Source organism: Pelecanus crispus, chromosome 3 (genome assembly GCF_030463565.1).
Source record: "Pelecanus crispus isolate bPelCri1 chromosome 3, bPelCri1.pri, whole genome shotgun sequence".
Lineage (NCBI taxonomy): Eukaryota > Metazoa > Chordata > Aves > Pelecaniformes > Pelecanidae > Pelecanus > Pelecanus crispus.
This window is the reverse complement of record NC_134645.1, coordinates 24,309,106-24,335,623: the sequence shown is the minus strand read 5'-3', so window position 1 is coordinate 24,335,623 and position 26,518 is coordinate 24,309,106. Positions and strand designations below refer to the sequence as shown.

At 39.5% G+C, this 26,518-nt stretch overlaps 1 protein-coding gene across 1 annotated transcript in view; it reads right to left on the bottom strand.

The window, feature by feature from the left end:
- KIF26B (kinesin family member 26B) overlaps nucleotides 1-26,518 on the bottom strand; it is a 304,911-nt gene that overhangs the window by 142,880 nt on the left and 135,513 nt on the right. The window lies entirely within an intron of this gene.

Below are 26,518 nucleotides of genomic sequence, written 5' to 3'. Positions count from 1 at the left end.
TTTTTTTTTTTCTAAGGTGATATGAACATATCTGAGCAGGTCAGATGGAGCTCAGTAGCTGCCAGCTACAGATATGGTACTGGTGGGTCTGGGGAGCTGGGTTTTAAAACAAGGGCTCCAAAGTGACATAGTGTCCCTGTAGTGAGGAATAACACCCAGTCCCATCCACAGTCCACAGATACAAAACATTATTCACCTTGATCCCACTGTTTGTATCTGGGCACTGGCTCCACATTGGACTCCTATTTTTTCTGTCCAGTCTTTAAATTCTTTGTTTTAAGGAAAAAGGAAATGGCAGCAACTGAAAAGCATAATGTCTTAAAAACCATTCCCTCCCCCTTACCCCCACCCCCTAAAAGGCTTGTTTCAACAGCTCCACAGAAGTACCAACTTAAATTCATTATTTCATTCATGCAGCGTAATCATGCCAGCCCCAGCATTTCTCTTCTCTCATTCTCTCCAATGATTGTCCCAGAAAAACATGCCTTAGTTATGGTTGACAGACTCTGTTTGCCACATACTCCTCTTCATCACAGTTTCATTTCTAATGAAGGTTTTGACACTGGTAAAGTAAATGATAATCTGCTACTGAGCTTCTAATTAAGCATACAGAGCTGCTAGTGATAATCTTAGTATCTCTGCCTGACTTTTCACTTTAGAAGCCCTTGAGGTTTCCAATTCAATTTCTAGCTTCTCTGATCACACAAGAATAATGAGGTTGAAAATGCAAATAGTGCAATATGGCACACATCCTCAGCAGCACTGCAGTACTAAGGGTAAGCCGTAGGTGGCAGAAACAAAACCCTGTCAAAGGAGAAAGCCTGAGACAAAAGAACTTTGACCAGCAGTGATACACGCACATTTTCATTTTAGTCTCCCATTTGACCCATGTTAAAGTATCAGTAGGCTTGCAACCACTGCATTTCTCTTTGTTCAAAGGCCGCCTTTTCCATTAGAGAAGGTGGGTAAATTGAACTGCTGATCTTTCTATGCTTGGTTGTTCCATATAGGATCTATACAAAAGTGTTTTCAACATTTTTACAGAATTAGCATCTTATATGTTCATAAATCCTAATGTTCACCTACATCTGCAGATTTTGTAAAGTTTTATCACATTAAATGTTCTGTAAATTTCCTCATTTCCCTCGCAGATTAGTTGGCCATGAAGTGCAATCTTATTACTTGAAGGGACTGTAAAATTATGTGAAAACACCACCTATGTGTTGTATAAAAAGTGCATTGAGAAGCACAGGCTTTGGAGTCTCGACATAAACAGAAAACATAGGGTAGATAGGTAAAGTTTATCTGTTTTCCTCTACTAGATGCATTTCTATAAGGTATCAAAAACTGTTGAATGCCCTGACAACTCTAAGAAGTCTTGAGTCATTGGACCCCAGTACTCAGGTTTGTCTTGGAAATTCTAAACCTGATATGGGAAAGCCATACTTACAGTTCAAACCAGTCAGTAGGTGCATATTGATGTCTACTTCAGCCCACATGCACGGCCAAATGGCTGGCTTTGCACAATGTCCAAGATGCAAAGAAAGTTACAGCAACCCTAGATTAGTTCTCTTAAAAAGAAAGCAAAGCCAAACAAATTATGCTTTATGCTAATATAAATTAGTGGTATCTAAAACATGCTTATCATATCCTAGATCAATGAAAAGCACTAACTATTGCGTCACAGATATCACTGGCTGGAATGCAGAAATATATATTGAATGTTTTAACAGAAAACACTGCACATTTAGCTCCAGAGACATAGCTTGGTCATATATTACTTGAATGTACAACAAAGGCACAATATAAGCTACCAATACAGGAGTCAGAGTGCATTTGTATCAAGGGATGGAGGGGCCGTATGATAAAGCTTTCCTTTGTGCTCCCATCCACAATCCAAAGCTCTCACTAAATTTAAAAAGTCAGTAATAGCTTCAAACTGGATAGGACACTGCATGCCGTGCTTTCAGAATTTCAGAGGAAAGTGCAACAGACAACAAAATTCACCACTTTCAGAAAAGGTACTCTCTATGTTTACATTTATATTGAAATGTATAGGAAACAATAAGTGATACTAATGATACAGTGCTACAGTCTGTATTGTTATCCTGCCTTTCACTTACTCTGATATAATGTTTTATCTTAGAAAGTACATATTCTTTATACTCTCGCACATTTAATGTCATGATGTAAATATGAAGCTCAGGAAGTAGAGAAAAATAGTGCAGTCACCTCAGTGTTACATTATGGATTTTTTTTTTTAAGAAAAGTTTTTACTCAGTCTTTTAGTGAGCTTTTTACAATTTGAAAAACACTTGTAATTTTGCATTTTTTCCCAAATATGGTATAAACCTAAGGGAATGCAGGCAGATACATCTATTTATTATGTTACCAATTAAGGACACGGTTCTACGTTTCTTCTACAAAGTATGTATACAACTAGAGGGTATTTTTTTCAAGTCATACTTCACTGGGTTGTTTATCCTTTTCTCATGGGAAATTCCCATCAAATATAATAAGGATGAAACGAATAAAAGTTTGAAAGAAATTAAACAAACTCTATAGAAATTACTCTGAAAAATATATAGGTCATAGTTTAAAAAAAAATTTACATAACTAACCGAATTCTATAGCAGAGAGGCATTACCCTTTTATGTCCCATGAGCTACATTAAGAAGTCTATGAACAGGAGATAGCCCTCCACCAAATTCTGCAGGACTTTTTAATCAATGAAACAAATACCCCAGCTCTCCCCAGAAGCAATCTAAGAGGATAATGTGCACAGGAGCAGTGGAAAGTTTTCAGAAAAACAACTCATTTTAGCTTCATATTTTAGTAGGTTTTTATAAAGAGCAGTGCAAGTGAAGGCAGGAGGGAAGCAGGGGGAAAAGACAATCATGAAAACTCAATTTTTACACCTTAGTAACTGATAGGAAATGATGAAGTACAAAGTAAATGAATGAATAATTTAAAATATTCGTATTATAATGGACCATAGGATGGAAAACTATCAATGAAAAGGAGGGCACAATGAGATATGAGGTATATTAGCATAAGACAATACTGAGCTGGCAAAAAACCAGAGGCATTCATGCTGACCCTTATTCTGTGGGTCTCAGACAAAATTATTAAGGAAGGATCAACATTTTTGGTCAGCAGTTTTAATTTGGTGGAGAGTGGAAGGGAATGTGGAAAGGAGTTTTTAGTTTCCTTTTTTAGCTGGAAAAATATGATTGATCAGCAGTGTGTCAATGCAACCAAAAGGATATTTTAAAAGCCAAGTATTCAAGTATACTATGAAAATAACAAATGCAGAAGTGGAGCTGTTTGAAAGAACATTTCTGAAGGCTTTCCTGCTTCATTTAAAATGCAAGGCGCTTGTCTGGGAAATGATAAATTGAGACAATACTTTCAGGCTCCCTTGGCGCCATTACACCCAATCATACAGGGTGACATTTCTTTGATTTCCACTCCAAGACTTCATTACATCTTGTATAATTTCCCACCAAAAAGAACTCAGAAGGGAATAATTCAGTTAGTGTACAAGTATATTTTTCTATGTCTACATCTCTGTTCCATGTATATTAATAATTGACATGTTCATGTAAATTGACAAAATGATCAAGCATTCTCATTTTAGTCTCTGACTTTGGAAATCAAACTGCAGTCTTTAAGTTATGTTTTAAATAAACTGTGAATAAAATTACTGTAGCCTTGTAGTAGAAGAAATTGCATCTGACGGTTCTGGTTCTGGTGTTTGAAACTGCTAACCCAACATTCAGCAACCTCTCTGTGAGGTTCTGGCCTAGCCCACACAAGCCGTCTATGCTGAACTCGCAAGGCTGAGTACCAGAAAATCTATGTGGCAGTACAGGCACTTTCTCATAGTCTTTTTCGGAACTAATTTGGCCTATTACGAGGCTACTGAGTCAAACACCCACTGTGAACAAACAGAAGTAGAGGACCCTGTAGGATAGGGTCTGACAGCAATAAAAGTCTCAGTACTATGGCATTATCATTCTCCTTCTTCTGGACAACTCTTAGAAGTACATTTGAACAGATCTCTTGCCCATTTATCCACTAAACATTTTTCCTGCTTGAACACTTCATTGTCTCTTGCATCCACAATGCAGGCTTGTGGTGTTGTGAAAAAGGAATTGTGTTATCTGTCTTCAAAGTTTTTGCTGCATTTTTCAAAATCCAGTGAAGCATATATTACAAAGGAAGAAATGTAAAGCAAGAGCACTGTGCTAACCACTAATACAGTAGGACTGAATTCAGACAGGATTACCAGTTCCTTAGCACTGCCTTTGCAGCTACTGTCTAATCGTGTATTAGAGAGATTGTTCTGAAACAATCATGGTCAAAAGTAGACATTATCCTAGAAGTAAAATGCAAGTCATTTAACAGCTGAGCTCCCCAGTACAAAGATTCACTCTGTATCAAAGAGAAAAAATATTTTTGTTTCAAACCACTTTGGTTTTGCCTAAAAGTATTGGTTGTTCTGCCTCTCCATCCTAACATCGTATCAAATCCGCACAGCAGCTTCCACAGACACAGCTCTCTTTTTTACTAGGACTTGTTAAACACCCCTACTGTGATAGCAGCAGACCATGATCTGCACCAAAGAAAAAACAAAATGGTGTGTGAAAGTTCGTAATGTCAGCAAATATCCATGACGGTATTGGTTTTCTCACCTTTTTTTCAGAAAAGCTTCACAGATGTTTCCTCATCCCACAAGAGTCATGTTGCTGATTCATCAGCATCCTTTTACCCCTGCATCCCTCCTGCTGCCTCCTGTGGTGCAACTGTAGAGCTCATGCTAATAAGCCCAGCAGATTTATTAGCCTGGGCTTTGCTACATATCCAGCTTCTTGTGTGGGTGTGTACCACCAGGATGGCCTGCAGTCCCAACCAGGAATGGGCGAACAACTCAAAAGTTTGAGTTAGCTCCTCAAGTTTTTTTTTTCTACTATGTACATCATAATTGAGCCTCCATATTTTCTTACTCCTATCCTCAAAGATTATAGTCATGGTTCTACAACCATTAATACCATGTCTGTATATTCTTAGTTTGCCCAGCACTACAATTTGCTCTAACTGGGAGAAAAGCATACAATTGTATTTCTCTTGACCTAGCTAAATCACTAGATAGAGTGTTCATGCTGGCACTTCTGCAAATTCTGGGAGGACAGATTATACTTGATCTAGTTGAAAAGGCCTACAAGGGCAAATTAGCCCTTCACATACCTTAAACAAACATGAACTGGCAGAATGGCTTGACATCATTTCACTGATTTGCACCATTTACCTGGTGTTTTTCATCTGGTTCTGGATGGCCTTAAAACAAATTTACCGATTTGTGAAACCATTGCCTGATGGTCTTTTTACTTGAAAGAAACACTTTTGATATTGAAAGATCCCAGTTCCGAAATCACTGAGGTACATGCTCAACATTTTAAAGTTCAGCAACAAACTCCAACAAGTGCTTAATGTAAGTCCATGCCTTAGTAGCCTGAAGTATAAAAAATAAGTAGCACCTTACTGAGTCATGCAGAGTCTGCTTCACTAAGAAAATACTATAAAAGCAACTGGCTTTTATTCCTCTACCTCTCATACATGCTTATGCTAAGCAGAGAATGGGAACACCAGGAACACAGATACTCCAGTGTGAAACTGTTACAGAGCCAGAAGATAAGACAACTGCAGAAGCAGTGCATACATATCCCTGGTTTCATCTGTTTAATGGAGACTAAAAACGTGAGCTTACACAGAAGTTCAAGTACTTTAGATCATGTTCAATTCTAGCAACACACACAGACCCAAAGGCACCACCTTGCAGCAGGCTGATAGAATGATTTATTGTCTCTGTTGAACTGTCTTGAGAACCTGACAGCTGTCACTGAGAGACGTACCAACTATATAGTGCAGCATATTTCACTTTTTAAAAAAATACATTAAGATTGGTTGGGTTATCTGGTTAAAGCACCCAAAAGTAGGGCAACACAAGTTTAGATGTCAGCTATCAAGACCCCTCTGTTCATAATACTTGGAGCAGTCTTTAAAACCGCATTCTGTTTTGTACAGGGTGCATTATTATAGGAAACATTTCTCTCCACAGCCGTCCTGCAAAGAACAAGGGTGATCAGATTATTATTAATTTTATGCATATCAGTTTTACACTGAAGGCAGATCAAGACACCAACTTATCTGACCCTACAGAATTAAATCAGAGGATGCTGTAAGGCTCCAGAAGCAGGAAACAAAACAGAGGTAAGGTGCTATCAGAAAGAACATCAGGTTCTTTAGTAGAACAAGAGAAAAGAGGAGCTACCTACTGAAGAAATGCCAGTCTCCTCAGATGCAGGTTCTTTTCCTCAGCAAACCCAGAGTGCAGGATGCAGGGGAGGCCAACGCATGAAAGCCCTCGAGCTAGAGAGAGCACTAGGGACAGACAAATGGCAGCAGCTGCCTGAGCAAGACCCTAATATCATCACGTGAACAGTGCAGCAGCTTGGACTGTGTCTTATGAGTAGGAGGATAAGCCGCTAACTTTAAAAGATTTGCAAGGAAAGAAGAAGATCTCAGTAAGAACACGGAGACCTTTTGCTGTTTTACCTCCCTTCTTGCTATTTATCCTTGAGTGAATGAACAATACACTTATTTGTAACGGATACTTTTGGGTCACAGTCAACCTATGCTCTCAGAGGGAAGATGCTTCTCTGGTGCCTAATACAACCAAGGTGTCTCTCTCTCACAGGCAGCAGCAGCAGATAGGCCTCAATCCAAGGAGCACCCCTAGGCGGGGTTGAACCATAGGATCCATCTGGATATAGGTTAATGATGCCATGCCTGTTGCCATGCGTACCTGACACTGGGCAATTCACGACAGACAACTGCCCTCAGCACCTCTCTCTGCAGGTTTTAAGTATTATTTTTTTCCTTCCTCTGACTCCAGCTCTGCAGTTCCTCCTCTTCTCTAGCACCAGCTTTGGTGCTTGTTCAACTCGCGCTCACCAGCAGTGAAACTAAACCCAAGTCAATAGTTTTCTGCTAACACAGCTCAATGCTAAGGCAGCAGCCATTACAAAGCGAAATGAACTCCGTACTTCCAACCAACTATTCTGTGATTTCTTTCTGTCTTTAAAAGACTCATTACCCTGAAACAAATACAGTTTTTATTATTTATGGCTTGGCGCTTCATAAATTTTTGGGTTTTCTGTAGGCATCTAAAACTAATCTTTGGACACCCTCTGGACATAGAGAAGATTCTTTCCAAACCATTGCTTGACACTGAATCAAATGCTTATTTTGATTATTTCGATGGTGGTTGAAATGGGGCGGTATATGCTGCTGTGCCAACACTGACACGTTGTGGAAGTATTCCATCACCATCTATGGATGAAAACCAGCACAAAGTAGCAGCATGCTGGGATTTTTTTTCCATTTTATGCCTATTCTTTAAAAACTCGGATCACTACTTCAGACATTCCATTCCAGACACTGTTCATCCTTACAAATATGACATGTTTTTCACAGGCTTTTTTTTTTTTTGAGCAGACATTATATATACACTGGAACATGTCCCTTTCTTTGTCAAGAAAATTAGCCATTTTTCTGCAAAGTGACTTTACAAACCAGCCAGGTTTCGCTGTCTTGTAATTAGTCTTTTTAGTTTTAAAGATCAAAGGTCACTGACTAAAAACTATGATTTCTTATTCCCTGTAAGAAATAGTTACATAAGTAATTTTTGAGTTGGGACTGAAATGGCTGGAGAAGGAAGCCCAGTAAATAACTTCCAAACAAATATCCTGTAGAACGAAAGGTCAAGCTACGCAGGGTGTTTCGAGCACCATTTAATTTCTTTGTATATTGTTCAGACTGGTAAGCCCTGAACCCTCCAGCTGTTTCCAGTCTGAAATGCTGCTAAAAGAGGCAGCGTGACGTTCCTTTTTCACTGTCTTTCAATTAGCCTGAGCAAATTAACTCTGCTTTCAAATTCACAAGATTTTTATTCTCCTATTGCCAACCCAAAATGCTCAAGCTGAAAGAAAACTCTGTCCTTTCTGGCTCACTTGTTCAGCGCCAAGGGGAGCTCTGGTGTAGGTGAGCTGCCTGGTGCCTCCTGCCCTCATGCAAAGGATGCATACACAGCTCTATACTACCTGGAGGAAAACAGGAACATGTGGGCCAAAGAAACTCTCTCCCCCATGGCTTTATGGGTTCTGCAATGCTCACGGGACTTAGAATTTGTAAAAACATATTTCTTTCTTTACAGCTAATGGCTCTGATTTGGAATACACACAAAGAGCAAACACTGATAAAGAGAAAGATGAAGTCCAGCAAGAATATTGTTTGTTAATGTAAAGCACAGTCTACCTTATTCATATGGGACAGAGAATCAGCCTCTTGTTACATAAATATGTTCATCATGACTTCAAAAACAAGTGACTATCGCAATGGCAAACAATAGTACTCTCTGTCACTATTGCTATGCAAATCTGAAATTTGTCATTTGGTGTAAGTTACAATCTTAAGGCCATCAAAACCGCAGGCTCCACAATTACAAAAAATTACTGTACATTTGTAAACAGATAGAAGAGGGCCAAACAGCCCTTTTCTACAGTGATCTCGCATTTGGTGACTTGCAAATCTGTTGATTCTGGGAGAAAAAATGACCCTTACAATAACAATGTGTTTGCCCAACTTTTCATGCTTCGCATTAATTTCCATTACAGCTGACTAAACAGCAAGAGCCTCGCCCACAAGACTGGAATTGAGTTCCTAATGCAACAGAAGACTTAATAGTTTTAGTCCTAATTCCAAGATACTGCATTTTTAAAAAGCAAACAACATCCAACTATTCAGCAGTTCTGGCAGTGGCTTCTTCCTGCTCAGTAAGTCACCTCCCAGCTGCAAGGGAGGCTCTGCTGAAAGCCATGCTGATACAGATAGCACTGCCTAGATCAGCCTGCAGAAAGAGTTGTAGAAGTCAGATAGGGGCCTGTCAGTTAGTAGAACAATGATGCACAATTAATGTATTAACAAGGGTAGAACTATATAGTCATATGCAAATAGCACTCCATTTACCATACACTAGTCTATAGGCAAACAGACGGAAATAAATCCATAGGATTTTTCAGATCTTATCTGCAGAACTAGAATGTATACAGGGAGGTCCCAGACATGTAGTGCAGAGCCATGAATTGGTGAAATTTCATATTTCAACAATGAAAAGATGAACAAATAAATAGCAAACTGATAAGATGACACATCAGCAAAACACTAAACAGAGTAGTATTGATATTTAAATATATATATATTCTCCTTTTTTTTTCCCCAGACAAAAAAAAACACCCTAGGGATGTTAGGGCTGAGATTCTTCAATGCTGAGCCGATACTAAAACCAGAAAGAAATTAAGAATGACCTTGTACAAATGAACCAGCAAATGAGGCTCATTAACAACCAGCCCTAGTAAGGCAGTGTTGGAGGTAACCTAACATACAGCGAGTGAGGGTTACCATGGCCACTGGTTCAGGGACATTTAGGAGGAGCATAAGAACAGTAAAGAGAATTGTGTCAACAGCATTAAATATACGTGATGAAAATCATGCATTAAGAAAACACTGACCTAACATTTATTTAACGGAGAAAGGCACTCCACTAATGCTATTCAGAACTGCTTTGTGCATAAAAGTATTGATTTGATACTACTGATTAGGTAACTCCTTCCCCTCCAGTTGTCAATAAAGATCATAACGCAAAGGCTCTGAATACAAACGGTGCCAGAAAACTCTGTAGCAGATTGATTTTCTCTCTTTCTTACTGACAGATTATGTCAGCTAAAATACCTCTTAATAATTTTAATTAGTTTCTTTCCTTTTTTTAGGTCAATTGAAATTTAATTAAAATTATCTCTGTAAAGGAATGAGGCTTGCGTAATGCTGTTCAGCATCATTTATTCAGAGCAAGCTGCACTCAGATGACTGTCCAGTGGCCCATGACATCGTGTACAATTTATAATCCAAATGCCAAAAAGAAAAAGAGAGAGAGAAAATAAATTTGATTTTAATAGGAATATGGAGTTAATGAGTAAGAATTCTTCTTATATTATTATCTAAACTACCTTGTCTGGCATCCAGTTAATTATCAGCTATAGCCTCAACAGAGAGTGTTCTTTTACAAAGTTTCTGTAAAGTTAAAGCCTTCTTTCTCTGCAAGCAAAGAAAGACTTATTCCATGTAGGTTAAAACAGAAAGAAGATGAAACCCTGAGCTAAGAGGTTACCTTATCCAAAGCAGTGCAATATCATGTTACTTTAAAAGTGATAAATATGACCTAACAGCTATGAGACACCTTACGAAGAACTTGGCCCAGCTTCCACCATATTAAAGACTTTTATTGGTTTCAGTGGGAACCAGATCACTCTCTAATACCTGTCCACGTACTGCCAAAAATAATCTGTGATATTTGTTCAATTAAAAATTATTAATTTACTCTAATAAGTAAAACAACATTTACCTACTTTCCACAGAAGCAAAATGCATTTGTTCACACCCACAGTCCCAACATAAGCACGTATACCAATATGTAAACCCGAGCATACTTTATTGCTGAAAGTTTCATATAAAAGGTGCTTCTGAGGTGATGCTCATCCAGGTCAAAGACCAGAAGTAATACCTGAACACGCTGGGTGGGCTGCCACACTAAAGGATGTTTTGCCATTTAGAAACTATGAGATTCAAAGATGATTGAATCAGCCTCTTCATCCTGATGACCAAAACTACAGGATGATAATTCATATCTAATTGTGTCTGTGCTTGTACCAGTATACTATGCAGAGAGAAAGGAAATTTGGTTCAAATTTTGTCCTAGTTTTTTATTATCCTGATATCAGTTGTCTAGAGCCACATTCTTGAAATTATTCAAAAACCTTCAAATAAAACCAAAAGTAATCAAAAAACCACTAAACCAAGTAAAACCTTTTTTCTATAAAGAAAACGCATTCCCATACTAAACAGCTATTTATGAAAATGAACTACCATGTGCATTTTTTTTTTAAAACTTCAGCATTTTCATATTTTTTAAAAAAGTGCAGCTGATACAGCTGTCAGGAATATCTCTATATGCATATGGTACCAAGAGATTAAAAGAAATAGTTTTAGAAGGGCTACATGGCATATTTACTTTTTCAGGTTGAGGTTAGAGTAATATAACTTTTTATTGCAACTCTTGAAGTGCAGAGCCCAGATGGAACTTTTCTGCTCCTTTCTTTTGCAGACAACCATTGGACAAACTGCACATTTATTCCAGAGGTACAATTTTGTTCACAGCTATATTTGAAAGAAAAAAGCCTTTTACCACAAGTATTAGTTTTCTTGATTTTACTTGAGAAACACCAAGAATGAAGATTTGTGGTGATTAAAGAAGATTAAAATTGAACCCATGTACAATTTTGTGCTGATTACTGACTATTTTAATTCATTCAGTTGAAAAAGAAGGGACAGATATTGTATAGGCAACTGGGTAGTGGCAAAATAATAAAAAACAGAACTGATTTGTCTAACTTGCGTGTTTCACATCCTTTTAAGTTCAGAAAACCTGTCTTTACAGGATATCTTCTGAATCATGAACTATTAATAGTAGGGCAATGATGGCAATAATGCAAGACCAGTATAAAGTTCAGCAGCAAGGGAGGCACATGCAATTTGGCATGTGAACTGAGGTAATGCCAAGGAAGGACTTAATAATTTCATTGATTCCTCATTGATTCCAGCAGCAGAACCCACAGCATGGTGGATGAGCCATAATGATAAACTGCATTTTACATCACCTTTCCACTGTTAGATGCCACTGTCATTACCCACCTTGTTTGGCCAGGGTACCCTTTTGTAACAATCTGTATCACTGTTCATGGATTAAGGAACAACAGGCAAATAGGTTTGCGCTCTTATTAGGTTAAAACTTGACCAGTGAAGCTGATGGCAAAACTCCCATCAATATCAAAATGGGGCAAGATTTTACCTGCTAATTATTATTACTAATAATTTATAGTTGACATCTCCATTGGCCTCTACTCCACATGCTACACACGGTAAGAAATGAGGATAGTAGCTCTGACATTCTGACATGATGTTGGAAGTTAGTCAGAAGTAAATTACAAGCTTCTAAATCTGACCCAGTAGCACCCTCTTGCACTTCTGCTGAGGTCCTTGTGGAAGGCAATCTGCCAGCTGGGTAGTGCAGGCAGGGACCAGAGGGAGGCGAGGTGGGGGACAACATCTGGAAACGTGAGAGGAGCATAATGTCCTTGCTGAAGATAGGCTGCATACTTCTGAGGTGCTTCAGTCCATTAGATTTATTAGAAACGGAAACAAAGAAAGGCTTTGCGGCATTTCTAGGTTCAAAACTGACAAACTGTGTGACAGTCAAATATATTTTTTCTCTCTGGACCTTTGAATGAGCTTGCTTATATTACAGATGAGTAGAAACCATATTTATTATCACAGTGGGGGAAAAAACCACACAAAAAAAGTATCTCCCCACCATCCTGAGTTGTGTGGCACTGCAGTGCTGAACTTGTTAAAAGACAGAGTGCATAGCTGAGAGCACACCTGGCTGACTCCCCTTCCTCAGAACCTGTTAGTAAAAGGCAATCACACTGAGCGAAACAATGAAACAAGTCTATCAATTTGTGTTTTTAAACCTTACAGTTTGTGTTTCAGATTCCTCTTGCCACACTAAGACAGTCTGTAATTTGTATAGTTCCCAGTCAGTGCAGACCAATTATGCTGGGTTTGTTCTTGGCGGGTCATCTAACTAGCTTCACACTGATGCAAAGTCAGGATTCAGTACAGGAGACTACTTCTGTTTTTAAAAAAAAACAAAAAAAAACCCAAACCATTCATCAGAACTGACCCTTTTGTACCAGAACAGGTAGGCAAGGACTAGATAGGAAGGTGGAAGAACGGGATTATTTCCATGACTACTTATCCCCTTTGTGTTAGTGGGTGCAACTAAAATGCTTAAGGGATATTAAAACATGATGTTGGAAGTTAGTCAGAAGTAAATTACAAGCTTCTAAATCTGACCTAGAATAAGGGCGTAGAAAGGAAGGAATTGTGCCCTAAAGGAATTTCTATAGCTCTCCCAAGCCCAATTTCACTCAAGTTCATCCTAAGGCAAAACACTTCTTGTAGCTGTTGTCAAAGTGATGAAGCTTGAATACCATGTCTTAGTCAGACCAACACCTTTCCACAGACTTAAATGGTGCATTAGTAGTAGAAGGTACTATTTAATGTAAATAAAAAGTGGCAGTAACCAAATATTTAGATATATGATTTTTTTTTCTATTTTTTAGTGCAACTGGTATGTCCCTTGTTCATGTTCAGCAGACACTTTCTATACAAATAGCATCACTCAAAAAGGAAAAAAAAAGTCAAATGGTCAAATATGAAGCACTATGCATCATGACAATAGGTGGAAGTGTGAGATCCATAATTTTACAACTGAGAATTTGTGCAATTGAGACATTTAGAAAAAATTTTTTTCAAACTGAATATTTCATAAATTTTAACATAAATGCCTATTCACTGAAAAACATATACACTGCTCCTCAGAGTGCATAGCTTCTCAGCTCAGCTTCTTCTCCTGGACCCATCCCTGACTCACAGTTACAACTTCCTTGCTGCTTCTGCAAGATGCGCCCACCATCCTCTCACGCTCCCCCAGCCTACATTCAGTGCCTTCCCATTCTGAGATCTGCTGGTTTATACACCCAGAAAAGAGCATCATAAGCACCACGGTTGCTTTCTTCTGTAACAGGCCACAGATGTCTGTTGCACTTTTATAGAAATCACCATTAATAAGCTTTTACCAGTCTTCAGTGTACAATGGTTAACTGCCCTCATAGTAACGACCTTATTTCAGCTCTGAGGCTTTCTTTATTTCCTAGCCATTGCCTTTCTTTACACACCCAGGAGACTTAAGAGTCCTCAACTCCCAAATTTCACATCAATGCAATTACATTTAATCAACTCTACTTGATATTTCTTTTTGATGAGATTACAAGTCATTTTGACAAGAGCTATTTTCCATAAGTTCATGTTGATTGGCATTAATTATATTGCCTTCTTTTAATTCTTTATTAATTAATCTTTATTAATTTCAATATGCTGCTCTGTTTTACAGGGTGCATAACTGGATCTCCATGAGCAACAGTGTGCTTTCAAAATGATAGAGAAGTGTGAAAAAATCAGCAAAGAACTGCATTGTAGAAGCTGCAGGTCAAAACCAAACACCATCTAACTTTAAGCTCACTGTTCAGTCCTGACAAAGCAACTCAAACGCACTTGGCAGGACAGAGAGCTTCTTGCAGAAATGGCTGCTGGCTGGACAGAGCTGGGGGGAAGGTGCAAAACAGGAGTGAGAAGCCTTGCAGCACATGAGGAACATGCAAGTGTTCCTCACCAAGGCAAGGAGGGGTGAATCCCCGCCAGCCTGAAGAATGCCTGAAGTGCACTGATGTCCCTGAGGACTCAGGGGTACAACCTGCACTACTGTTCCGCAGCCATGTCCCTGCAGAACAAACGCCACCAGAATACTGAGCACATGTACAATTTGACCTGAAGGACTCCATTGTCATATACATAGTCATCTCCACCTTTTTAGCAGGCTTTGTTGTTGCTGGGTAGAACCCTACTGAGTTTGGGGAGGAGGTGAAAAAGGAAAAAAAAAAATCAGAAAGAACGAAAAGACTAATTTCCGGTGTTAAATAATAGGAAAATTGATCCCACAGAACACTCTGTGCCACTCTGAAGCACACACCTGTACCTACCCAGGCATATCACAGGATTCACTTAAAATACTGCTTTTTTAGCAACAATCAGGGTAACACTGTCTTGACTGATGAATCAAAAAACTCAACATTTCACATGTGTGCAATTTATAACGACTCATTCAATAAGCTCCATGAGCATTTATATAAAGGTACTAGCTCACTCTTGTCTCTCACCAGCCATCATTTAGAGACTTGTTTGCTAATAATAATTTGCACATATTTAGAAACCATAAATTTTAACAAGCCCATGAGAATTTACATATGACTGAAAGCACCAGTTCTCAAGCTTTTATTGTTTACAGTGGTTTACAAATTCTTTTGAACAAACAGAGCCAAGGCAGCCTTTCTGTACAAGTTACCAGGTATTGTGGGATTCTAATCTCAGTTACTTCGTGATCTAGACAAACCCAAATCTTAAACTGGAGGTTGGCAATTGGCTAACATCCTTTCTGGTGCAGCTTGCATCAACAATTTAACAACGAAGTGATTTTTTGATTACGCTTCAGTACTTAAACAAGTAGCATTTATGTTTTGAGACATACAAATACCCACCCAAATGTTTGTGTTACTTGTATGAAATAATGTATATTTTGGCATGTGGTACCTCTCCATCTCCATGCCTTAGAAGGTGCAACAGTATAACTCAGGATGAAGTTAGAGATAACACCCCTTCTTCTTTCCTACAAGATTCTAATTTTAGCCCCCACCAAAACCTCTTGCCCCTTTCAGCTGTGCTGAAACAACTATTTGTAGTACAGTGCTGTAAGCAAAATCACTGGATGATTCTGGTTAAAAAAAAAAAAACAACCCACACATTAACGTTGCTGGAGGGCTATTCTTAATGTTGGTCATTCAATAGCGTAGTATGCTGAGTCAGCACACAGTTTTATCAGCACAATCAAAGGGGAGGTGTAGAGCTAAACCAGGGCAAGAGTAAGTATCTGGGGAAGATGGGGGAATAGGAATTTCTTAACTTGATTACACAACAAAAATTGATTCTCAGTGTCCTAAAGTTAATGAACTAAGAGCCATATGGAAGCAAATTCCAATGGAGAAGGAGCCAAGGAATGGTAACAGGAGAGCAGGAGCAAACAGTAAGATGAGTTGGGAGAGATGACTGGGGAATCACAAAAGGTTGAAGAATCCCCACAGGCCATAGGAAACCTTCAGAGGTGGGGAATCCTTTCAGAGGAGGAAGATTTATGTAATGGGAGTATCATATGAATCAGAAAAGATCAAACTGTTAGACATCTCTATTGGGCTCTAATGAAATGCTCTTGGCCATATCACCACGAACACTATGAACCTCAAGTCAGCATACTGAAAGTGATGCAGAAGCACTAAAGAAAATAATCATTCTCTGCCTATGAAAGCACAGAGGAAGGAGTTGGAGACTAAAGAGCTCTTTTGCCCTTGAATCCCCAAGACTTAGCTTGTATAGGGGAACACAAAATACCACATCCTCCGTTTGCTCCTGAGGATTTTTAAAGCCCTCCTTTACTTGACCATGCTTTGTTCTTCTATCAGACTTTTTTTAAAATACAGGCAATATCATGGCCAGAAGACCACGTTTCTCAGGAGCTGTATCCCCCCTGGTGGGAAGGGAGTGAGAACTGGAATATCTCTTGCACATTTCCAGAGAATACATGCATTACAGGATACCAGACTCTAGTCCTCGCACAGGTCCTCTGCTGATTCACCTGACCACCAAGCCAGGTAGATCTTCCTAACCCAGCAGTTCATCTCTCCAGATGTTTCAACCCTTTGGGCTGGCATCCAGACCAGAGGCCTGGTGAGACCACTCTGTGTTCCTTCACTTCTTCCTGACAAACGAGGACATAGGGAGGAGATGGTACCAGCCAGGTCTCATGGGCACAAGTACAACTTACCAGGTGCTGCAACATCAGCTTTGAAGCAACAGACTGAAGAAAGAGAAGAAGAATTTTTCCCTTCACAACGAAATTCTAAATAACAACATTATCCCCACTACTGTGCAGAATAAAATTCCAGCTGAAGGTAGGGCACTGTCTAAAGACTTGTGAGCTCATAAAGATGTAAAAGCAAGTACCTGAAGATAGCAGCCTCCCCAGAGTAGGGAAGAAGAGAGTAAGGGTGAACAGGGACGCTCTGTGAGCACGGTACCACTTTGCATTTATTTTCCTGTGCTTGTTAGGCCAGAAGGTGTTGGGTAAAAATAGGTATATCCACTAGTCAAGAGAAACTCACTGAGCAAGTTAAACAATCTCCTATTCTGATACCCATAGTAAGGAGGAAAGCTGAAGTCATTTTATAGATGAGTATGTATTTCCATGCTCCAGTATCATCTTTGTGTCTCCAACTACGTGGGTGTGGAGGGAATTTGCTGTTTGCAAACAGACACATCAAGACAAAATGCTCAACTTAAAAACCATAATTAGCACTTGCTGCTGTTTTTCAGTGGCTTGTGTGCAAAATGAATTGTGCCTGGGCTGAATTTCCTCACTCTTCTCATTCCCCCTTTCAACAGTAGCTGAAGCAAAAAGAAAACTAGAGCAGTACTAGTTAGTTGCCAATGCAGTAAGGTTCATGGAGATGAAATGTCACTCCTGTATTCATCTGTGTTGACCCTCCATAGTGGAAACCAAAAAAGTTTGAAATTATACTAGTTCCAGTGTAAAAATAAAGAGTGCTGGAACAAACTGAACAGTCCAACAAAAATTACAGTTCAGACGGGTCTAATTATTGGCCTGTTTCTCATACGCTACAGACACAGAATTGGGACGTGCTCGAGAGTCTGATAGATGCTTACAGTCTGGTAATTTTTGCAAGCAATGCAGCAATTCATGTGTGGCCCACATGAACAAACTCACAGGGGAGAAACCTTTTCACAGCTTGCACTGTTGTTTCGCACCCCCTTTCCGGCCTCATGCTCACTGCGGGTCTGGGCTTTGCCCTTCTCCCAACCCCAGCCCCAGCTCTAGGTCTGTCAGGGCCCTGAGGGCACCCACAGGCCTTACAGGTCCTGCCCAGCCCCCTTGGAGCTCCCCCCACCTGCCCATGGCTCAGGACCCCATGATGGCCTCCCGGGGCCATCAGCCCCTGCCCCAGCAATGCCACAGCAGGGCCGGTCTCCAGCTCTCCACAGCCCTGTCCTGCTGTGGGCCCTGCTGAGCTGGGCCCACCCGTGGGCCCACGTCCCGGCCAGGCCTCAGCCTGTCCCCAGGGAGGAGCCCAATGCACAGGGCTGCCTCTGTGCCCGCCCGGCTGCTCCTGGCTGGGTGGTGGGACAGGCCCTGGCTGCCCTGCCCTGCCACCCCACCATGGGGAGCTCCCAGCCCTGCAGCACCTGACAAGACCTTGGCATTGGCTGAACCTTCATCCCCCCTAGCCCACAGCAGCAGCCCTCACAAAAAAGCTCTCCAGGGAAAAATCCTTTTGCAGCCTACACAGTCACCTGGTGCCCAAATCGGCACAGTCCGTGATGATAGCTTTTTCCATGCAACATCAACATTTAAAAATTCCTGAGCATGTGAAACAGAGGCTCAGGCTGTCAATGCTGTTTGACTCCCAGCCAAAGACTTTGCAAAGCAAATACAAATGAGTCACTGTGGGTGTTCCACAGTATTACCCATATTCACTATGAGAGGAGCAGAGAAAATATTAGCTATAGAAATTACTACATGTAAAATCTGAAAACACACATCTCCTTACCAAATATATAATCAGTTCAGTCTCTCCTGACTATGTATTGCTCAGGTAAAAGCAATGGAAAATATAGCCAGCATCAGAGATTAAAACCTGAATCTTAAAGTTTAGATTTTGAGTGTTATCTCTAAGACCAGTCCCAGCAAAAGCTGAATTGCACAAGTCAGACTTCCTATATAAGCAGTTTATATTTCTCGAACAGTATCTCACCCCAATGAGACAATAATCTCTTTGTCCACTGAGATGAACACCCAGGATGCTCAGGGGCTGGAGCATGTAACGTATGAGGAGATGCTGAGACAACTGGATTTACTTAGCCTTGAGTAGGTGAAGAGGAGCTCTTAGTGCTGTCTGCATCTGATGAGAGGATTTAGAGAAGATAGGGCCAGATTCACTCTTGGAGATGCACAGGGACAGAAGGGAGAGGCAAAAGACACAAATTGCAACATGGGAAATTCAAATTATACATAGAGATTTTTTTTTTTCCACCATGAGCATGGCCAACCACTGGAACAGGGACTCAGAAGTTGTAGAAACTCCATCTAGAGATATTCAAAGCTCCATGAGACACAACCCTGAGCAACCTGATGTAACTGGACCTGCTCTGAGCAGGCAGTCGGACTAGATGACCTCCAGGTGTTTCTTGCAATCTGAATTATTCTGTGATTTTACAAACATTAGCTTTTAAGAGGCATGCAAAATACTACCATAGCATATCTGACTGTAAGGCTTTAAACATTTGTGTTTGACAAATACAAAGCCAGCAAGGGATAAAACCAGATTCTGCTGTAAATTAAAGAGAAATTTTGTTTCCAGGAACATCTGGGATATGTGTGTGCAATTGCCATACTGCTAAACAAAGAGCTGGCATGAAGAAAAAGAAAAGGATCTGTTTTCATTTAGGATATTGCCCCTTGGAGCTAACATATTGTATAATGTCTTTGGGGTTTAAGTGTAGTTATTTGTTAGGAATTAAATATAAACATAATTTTCAAAATTCAAGAATAGTGCGTTATGGCAGAACCAGAGATAAATCTGAATCAGGACACAGCTGTAAAATCTGCCTTCTGGAAGTACTGAAAAAGTTGTAACCACTTCACAGGCACAATTTCAGAAGTTACCTAATTGTGCAGGAATCTGGATTCCAGTGGCAGTCACTGTTACTTAAGCTCGTAAGTACTTCAATAATTTTTGAAAATGGGACCTAGGCTCCTGAATCATTCCCATCTCAGTGCTCTTGGAAACCTGGTCTCTTCAGCAATTTTGAATTTTTTATTCTAGAAATACATGGTTCTTGTATTCACAATGTACTTAACTATTTTTAATGCAAATTATACCTGAAACTTTTAGTCTGAACATACTCTTCAGACTCAGGTGTAAACTTCAGCCTAGATCCATGCCATCCTTAGGCAAGGCAATTTCTTAGCAATTCTATTAATGGGAAAGTCAAAACCACAGGTTAGGTACCTAATTTCTACACACAGAATATGGGAAGATCGAGGCACTTGGTCAACATCACCCCAGCTTGGCATGCTGCAAACATATAAGCTAACCCCTAGGAAGTGCTGAAGATAGACATTTCTGAAATGATGTCTGTTTCCTAGACCACAGCACTTTTGTAGCACAGAACTAGGCACCTGTGTGGAAAAGGGAGTCACAGCCCCAAATTTCTTTCTGGGTGTAGTCACAAATTCACACATAACGGCTGGCACCTCTCTTTTCTTTTAGATGTGGTTGCTGGAGGAAGAGAACATCAGCTACAGCACCTGCCCAGCCCTGCTCTCCAGGTCTAGGGAAGGGCTTGCTCCCTTCTCAGTCACTGCTGGTGGCTCTGTAGGTCCCACACTCCTCCCTACACAGTGGAGCATCCCCAGTTGACATGGTTGGAGCGAGGACCTATTCCACCCTCCCGTGTTTTTTAAAGACATTCCTTTGGGTTGCCTGAGCTTTTTTTTTTTATTATTATTAGTCTCACATTCAGGGATGCCTAGAACCCAGTTCTCCAGTTTCCTGGAGAAATGCAGCAACCTCTAGGTTACTATACAAAAGTCAGGCATATTCACGCAGTACAATGGTGGTTCCCTGAGGTACAAAGGATATCTGCCTATCACCTCTTCTATATACATACAGGCATAAGCAGGTGTCCTGGCATGAAGGTAAGCTTCATTCAAGAGTTGTACTTAAGAGTTGTACTTAAATGCATTTTGGTTTTGACTCTTATTGACATTGAATCCATCTCCAGCCGTAAGAGAAGCAAGATTTTTACATGTCCTCTCTATTTGCTCTATCATACTACTTGTTAAACAAAAACAATGTGCTGAGCACAACATAAGCCAAAAGATCAGTGTTGTGTCTGTGTCCACATTCAAGACAGCCTGAAGATTTTGCTTTCTGTGATACCAGATGTCAATAATGGGTAACAAACTCTTACCATGATGTAATATAATTTCACATAAGATAATAACGTGACTACTTCTTACATACAAATCCTGTTTATAGAAAGGATAAGGCATTAGAATGACAAATGTGATGAGTCAGAAACAACCGAGACAAATTCTGCTTTCCTTTGTCATTCACCACCTACTAAATCCAATGTGATTATTTATAAAAGGCTCTTTATATTTCCTATTCAAGTTTTTTGACAATTAGTTTACTGATCCCATTGTTTGAACCTTCTGTGAAGGATATAGCCTCTTTGAAAAGCCACCAACTCCTCTTGCCTTAGGTATGCCTTGCTTACGTTCTCTGACTGATTAATCCTATTGACTCAGGTGTTGCTAGCTTATCAGTCCACCCTTCACAGGTGAACAAAGGAAATTTTATGCAAGGGCTGCTCCTATTGCTTATGTTAATCAAACTTTACTGATTCAGATTTTGCCTCCTCCCAGCAAACCCCGACATCTTCCCAGCTTGCAGACAATTACATTACATACTGCACACTTGTCTGAAGCGTTTATCTGTGTTGTAGAGCTTCTCTGCAGCAGACAGCATGTCGGTGCCTGTGGATTCTCTGAATTCCCAGAGATGGGAACCAGATGCTACCATAACTACGCGTACAAAAAATAGTCTCTCCCTATAAAAAAAAGCCCTTGAAGGACTTTATTCAGATTTTATGAGCCATCAAGTGGAACAGCTGGGATTTTTTTTGGTTGTTTTTGGTTTGGGTTGGTTTGGGTTGGGTTTTTTTTTGCATTGGTTTCATCAATTCAGTAATTTTAAAGCACAGACATTTGCCCCAAAGCCTTTGCCTTCAGACACAATATGGTTTTTATTTCAGCTTTGGCTGCTAAATTCTCCTCTTAATTTATATGTCAAAATATTAGAATGTTCTCTTCCCACTCAAATTATTTTTACTGATCTACTCGTGTCAGCAATGAACGCCCAACACTTTTGCTGACTGACATCCTCAATCCAAGAGGCAAAGGAAGAAGTAAAGCATTTATCACTTTAGGAAAGCTTTTTTTTTTTTAATGATATATACTGATGTACTTTCTTAAACAGACAAGAAATGGATGGAATCTCAAAAGAACAGGAAAACAATGCATCACTAAAGCAGATGTGTGCCTAGAGAAGCTATGACAAAAACAAAGATTCCCACATCTTGTTGCATAAAAAGGTAAAAATGAAAATTCCAGATACTGGCAGTTAAAAAAAGAGAAAAGAAAAAAAAGGAAAAAACCACCAAAAACCTCTGAAGTTCATCTACAAAAAAATACATCAATTAAAAGGCTTACTTGTTAATCACTCCTAGCTAAATTCAGAAAATGAATAGTTTACTCCTTTCTTCATGGCAATTTTTTCTTGTGCTTTGTTACAGCATTGCAGAAATACTATTCCTTGTGCTGCACCTTCACACACAAGTGAGTATGTCTTCCCAGATTGTTAAGTGAGACTATTATGACTCTCTAATGTAACTTCTCACAGAGCAAAAGCAATGGATCTTCCGTACATTAAATCTCTTAAAACCCCCCGAACTGTGGTTAACTACAGCCTTCTTTTGTTCAAATACCAGTTTTAACTTAAAAAACATACACTAAAAGAGAACTCTGTTACTCTTGTTCATTTCAGCAGGTCACTGCCCTTTCCTAAACATGCTTCCTAAACATGCACATTTCATTATGATTCTGAGTTGGTCTAGATTCAACTTCCTGCCATTACATCTTGACATGCTTTTGTCTGCTAGGCTGGAGTCCTCTAGTATCACATTTCTGTTCCCTGCAGAGGTTCCAGGCACACTGTCAACACATCTCTCTCTAAATCTGTTTGATAAACTAAAGTCAAGCTGTTGGAAGGCATGTTTTCCAAACTTTTAATCATCTTACTGTTTCTTCTCTGAGGCTTCTCCATTTTTTCAGCATCTTTCTTGACTGTGGACATCAGAACTAGACAGAGTATTCTAGCAGTGGCCATATCTATTCCTAATGCAGAGTTAAAGTAACTTCCTGGTCTCTCTTCACATGTTCGTATTCTTATAGATATTCAAGAGCTGCATTAGCCCTCCTGGCCATAGTGTCCCAGTGTATGCACATATGCAACCAATTAACCATGACACAGATCCTTTCCAGTAAGCACTTCTCAGTACAGAGGTCCCTATTCTGTAAGCATGATCTACATTCTTTACTACTGGGTTTATGATATTATCTTTGACACCAATGTGACACCTATTGTTGGCCCAGATGACTACACAATCTGTTTACTAACAACCTTCCCAACACCACCTGAAAGGTTTAACAATATTTTTCCAGTTAGTGCCCTATCACATTCTGTATCTCTACAGAATCCCAACAGGAGCAGAGTCATTTAACATAATACATAATTTCAACTAGTTTAGTCTATTTAATGCATTCCAAATTTGTTTCACATTGCTGTAAAGTATTAATCAAGAATTCACAGGGTGTTAAGCCAAATAGCTCAGTGAAATCCACATAGATTTTGTTGTATAAGTTGTACTTTATTAACTAAACATGTAAATCACCTCAGGAAAAATATTTCAAGCCAGTATGGCCAACATCTGTTTTCCATAATCCTAAACTCATTGGTAATATTTTAATTTTTTTTTTTTTAATTGTATCCCATTGCAGGTATTTTCCTGTTTGATCTGGATCAATGTCATGTCCAGTATTGTTCCTGGAGACCTGGATTGTTGCACTAAACTCTTAAGTAGTGGCACATCAGCTCACTGGTGTTTCCAGAATTTCATGACTTAGTGAAATACTTCTATCTCTTTTTCAGAGTTTTATTTTGTTTTCCTTCCTTCTAGTCCCATTCCCATGCATACCTTGATTCAGAAGATATAGGTATTCCTCACTCCTATCAGTGCTCAACATTATTTCATGATTTCTGTAATACAAAATGTTTCTCTTCAGCTTGTGGAATCATAGGATTATTTTTCTCAGCTTTCATTATGCAAGTCCACTTCTGACCTTCATGCATGCAGAGAGTTGGGGGGGGGGGGGGGGGGGGGGAAGGAGAAAAAAAAAAAGAAAGAAAGAAAGGACCACAAATCTGAGTATGTGAAACCTAAAGACTCTTACAACTCAAAGAACCAAGAAATTAAATTATCTTTTGCTTTATCGCATGATGGTTTGTGTCTCACTTGTGACAGGTAATAGTTGGGGCTGACAGAAATGCCAGCTTTGGAGCACACACCCTATTGTGTAGTGTCCTATGGAGACAACCAAAATAAATCAGAATAAGCAAGGTTCAGACAGGAAGTCCAAGGCTAATTAACTGACCTGAACTAAAGGCCACGGGGCCCTTGGGAATCTCTGAACAATGTGACCTTGCACATTTCAGAAATACACAGTTGGACATAACTCAGATGTCTTTCACCTTGCACAACTAGTCAGGTATTTCCACAACATCACATAGCTGAGTTAACATAGTTCTGTCTTAATGAAAGGTTGATGCTGCTGTGGGAAGGAGCAAACATGGTGGAAGAGGAGAGCTGGAAAAGGAACAGCTATTGCAATGAGAAAGCTTAGATTCACATTATTTTTTTTCTCTTTCAGTAATAAAAAGCAAAAGCAGAAATAGGCAACTTTGAACTTTCATACAGCGTTGATATGCTCCATCCTGGACAGGCTAGTAACTCAGCTTGCTTACAGATGGCTTGAACAAGAGACACAATGCTGTCCAATTTCCCTCTATATACTTTTTCCTTTCTAATGAAAGGCTGAGTGATTTCTCCCTGTATTTGCATACAAAGAGGTATTCAAAAATGGAAATAATTTCTGCTAATACTGTCTTTTCTGTCTTTGCCTAGATTTCCATTGTTTTCACTTATTCAGCATTCTTTCTTAGATTCAAAGAAATTATTGCTGTAATTTTCACAACAAAGCAACTAGCTTGGTTCCTTTCTGTCATGACTCTTGGGATAATAAAACCAAAGATTGCCTCACTAGTTATCAGCAGTAGTTTTTAACCTGGTTATTTAAAGAAATTAGGATGACTAATATACAATTTACATGAATCTCTCTGGCTATACCCTAAAAAGACCTTTGAATCCATTGACCAATTTTAACCAGAAGAATAGAGATCTTAAAGAAATTAAGTCTCTACTCATTTCCTGAAAATAGACAGCTGACTAGAAGAGGCAGACCCTGTCAACACTTTGACTGAAGAAATCGCTGCCAATTCTTTATTAAACACCAGAAAATCCACTTGAAGAAAAAGCCTCTAGAATTCCCCAGTCATAAGAAAACCTCTAAAGCTACACCCCAAAGTGATGAAATCTCAAGAAATGCATTCACCGGGAAAACTGTCTCCATTAGGTGCAATGTTCCTGTAGTTACTTATTTCCTAAATGTGTACATTCATTTCTTGGTTTATACTTTAACAGGTCTGTCTCCTGAAAGGCAACTAGTAGTGTCAAGTCAAGATGCATGGTAGAAAGCTCTGGAGCCCCTGTCCTGCATGCAATGCATTCATTTAATCCTGAACTTGAGTTACTCAGAAGAGACGAAACCAATACTTTGACTGAAATATACCAGTGGCCGCAGCCATAAGATGGGCTTCATGTTCAATCTACAGCTGAGCAAAGAGGTGAGGTACTAAATCTCTATTTGCTACAATCCACCTTGTCATGTATACAGGTGTACTGTAGTCTTATCGTATTTTATAACCACATCACAGGGATTCATATATACAAGCCCAACTGGCAGTTGTCCACCTAATGTTAAATTATTTGGCAATAAACAAATACTTCAATATTTCAACCCATTTTCTTGTTGGAGTTTTTATTCTATGAGCAAGGAAAACTAAAATAGTCTGTATTCATTGGCAATTGTAAGGAAAAGCCATTCTGCGGTTGAATAGATTGCTCTCAAGGTTAAGAAAACACTGACTCTGAGCAGGCGGTGGAGAACTCCACAGACAGGGTAAATCACAGCTGGAATTTCAAGGCTGCTGTGGCAGCACTGTAACAGTACTTCTTGTAACAGGAAAGCAGTAATCAGAATAAAAAGTTTGCCACTCTGAACTTCCAGGTGTTTAGGAAAAAGTCTTGTTACTATGGATTTATGATCTCTTTGAGTGAAGGTTAGTTTGATGGTGTTAAAAACAGAGGGAAAAAACAACTGGTGGTGCATATAATTTTTCTGCTATAGACAGTGCAACTACATCAATTCATCTTTCTCTCTCCGCAAGCCAAGATAGAGACACTATAAATCAGAACTCTTATGTCAAGGTTTAACGGAAGCAAGAAATATGCAAAACAGTAAATCAACATGAGGTTGCCTATACTATAGTTAGCAGTCACAACTATACTAGAAGTCAGAAGATTAATGCTGACCATTTTTATTTCCACTGCCCTAGGAGTAAAAGGCAAGATTAAACACCAGGAGTCTTTGGTAACAGGTGCTGAGGGATTACTGCATATGCTGCTAGCACTATTTCTCAATGTATATGTCAGGTGCAGGGAAAGGCAGTGCTGAGGGAAGGAAATAGTCTCAGTTCCTTTTAAGTTTTCCTAAATCAGCGGGGAGCAGGTGTTC